The sequence below is a fragment of the Nannospalax galili genome, unplaced genomic scaffold (assembly GCF_000622305.1).
Source record: "Nannospalax galili isolate Female #2095 unplaced genomic scaffold, S.galili_v1.0 scaffold884, whole genome shotgun sequence".
In the NCBI taxonomy this organism is placed as follows: domain Eukaryota; kingdom Metazoa; phylum Chordata; class Mammalia; order Rodentia; family Spalacidae; genus Nannospalax; species Nannospalax galili.
Window position 1 is genome coordinate 118,086 of NW_008352264.1, and position 2,782 is coordinate 120,867.

Genomic DNA, 2,782 nt, shown 5'->3' on the forward strand with positions numbered 1-2,782 from the left:
ACACTTAAACGTACAAAAAAAAAAAAAAAAAAGAGACAATACTGAAAGCTGCAAAAGAGAAACAACAAGTCACAAATAAAGGGAAACCCATTAGGATTACAGTTGACTTTTCAGTGCAAACTATGAAAGCCAGAAGAGCCTGGACCAAAGTATTCCCAGTTCTAAATGACCACAGATGCCAACCCTGATTACTTTACCCAGCCAAAATGTCTATCATAGTTGAAGGGGAAGAAAAATCTCATGACATAAATAGGCTGAAAGAATTCATGTCCACAAAACCAGCCCCTCAGAGAGTTCTTGAAGTAATACAAAGAGCTGCAGAAAGGAACGAATATACACAAGGGGTGACGGAAAGAAATTCAATGAAGTTATAACTGTGGAAATGCACAGCTATACCAAGAACGTAAACAGAAATAAAAATGACAGGATTCAATATACATCTTTCATTAATAACTTTAAATATCAATGGACTGACCTCCCTAGTCAAAAGATACAGATTAGTTGAATGGATTAAGAAACAAAACCCATCTTTTTGTTGTCTGCAAGAAACTCATCTCAATTTCAAGGACAGGCACTACCTTAAAGTGAAAGGATGGAAAAAAAATATACCAAGCAAATTCTACTAAGAAAAAAGCAGGCATTGCAATTATAATATCTGATAAAACTGACTTTAAACTAAAACTAATCAGAAGAGACAAAGATGGCCACTTCATTCTGATCAAAGGAACAATAAACCAAGAAGATATTACAATCATGAACATATATTCACCAAACTCTGGTGCACCCAACTTCATAAAAACAGTACTATGGAACCTTAAGACCCAGATTAATCCCAACTCATTAATAGGGGACTTTAATACCCAATTGTCACCATTAGATAGGTCAACAAGACAGAGAATTAACAGAGAGACATCTGAATTAAACAATACCATATATCAAATGGACCTAACAGACATCTACTGAATATTCCACTCAAGCACCAAAGAATAGACTTTCTATTCAGCACCCCATGGAACCTTCTCCAAAATTGACCTCAACAAGTACAAAAAGTTTGAAATAATTCCATGTATTCTATCAGACCACAATGCAATAAAGCTTAAAATCAACACCAGAAGAGACCCCAGTAACCACATGAACACATGAGATTAAACAACACACTCCTGAATGATGAATGGGTCAAAGTAGAGTTAAGAAAGAAATAAAAGGATTTCTGGAATTCAATGAAAAGGACAATACAACACAACAAAACCTCTGGGACACATTGAAAGTGGTCCTTAGAGGGAAGTTTACAGCTCTAAGTGCCTACATTAAAAAATTGGAAAGAACACAAATAAATGACTTAACATTGCAACTTAAGACACTTGAAAAGCAACAACAAATGAAACCCAAACCCAGCAGACAAGAAGAAATAACAAAAATCAGAGCAGAAATTAATGAAATAGAAACAAAGAAAATAATACAAAGAATCAACGAATCCAAGAGCTGGTTCTTTGAGAAGTTAAGATTGATAGACTGCTAGCCCAGTTAACCAAAAGAAAGAAAGAGCACCTCCAAATCAACGAAATCAGATATGAAAGGGGAAACATCACAATAGACATCAAAGAGATCCAGAACATTATAAGGGAATACTTTAAAAACCTATATGCTACTAAATTTGAAAACTTAAAAGAAATGGACGTATTTCTAAAGACATGGGAACAACCAAAACTAAGCCAAGAAGAGATTAAGAGCTTAAACAGACCCATAACACAAAAAGAAATTGAAACAGTAATACAAAATCTCCCAACTCAAAACAGCCCAGGACCAGATGGATTTACAGCAGAATTCTACTAGACATTTAAAGAGGCTCTACATCCAACACTACTTCAGTTATTCAAAAAAGATAGAAATGGAGGGAGAACTTCCAAATTCCTTCTATGAAGCCAGCATCACTCTCATACCAAAGCCTAGTAAAGATACAACCAAAAAAGAAAACTACAGACCCATAACTTTAATGAACATAGATGAAAAAATTCTCAATAAAATACTTGCAAATCATATACAGACACACATCAACAGGATCATCCACCATGATCAAGTTGGCTTTATTCCAGAGATGCAGGGATGGTTCAATATACGTAAGTCAATGAACGTCATAAATCACATAAATGGGCTCAACGACAAGAACCACATGGTCATCTCAATAGATGCAGAGAAGGCCTTTGACAAAATTCAACATGCTTTTATGTTTAAAGTCCTAGAGAGAATTGGACTGGAGGGAACACATATCTCAACATAATTAAAGCCATATATAACAAACCCACAGCCAACATCATTCTAAATGGAGAAAAACTGGAAGCATTCCATTGAAATCAGGAACCCGACAATGCTGTCCACTCCCTCCACTCCTCTTTAACATAGTGCTTGAAACTCTTGCAAGAACAATAAGACAAGAGAAAGAAATTAAAGAAGTAATAATTGGAAAAGAAGAGATCAAATTATTCCTTTTTTGCAGATGATATGATATTATATCCAAGAGATGCCAAAAATTCCACCAGAAAACTACCAGAAATGATTAACATGTTCAGTAAAGTGGCAGGTTACAAATTTAATCTACAAAAGTCTGTAGCCTTTCTATATACCAATAACAAGCAATCAGAGAAAGAGTACATGGAAACACTCCCCTTCACAATAGCTGCAAAAAAATGAATCTCAGAATAAACTTGACCAAAGACATTAAAGATCTCTACGCTGAGAATTTTAAATCCTTAAAGAAAGAGATTGAGGAAGACATCAGAAGATT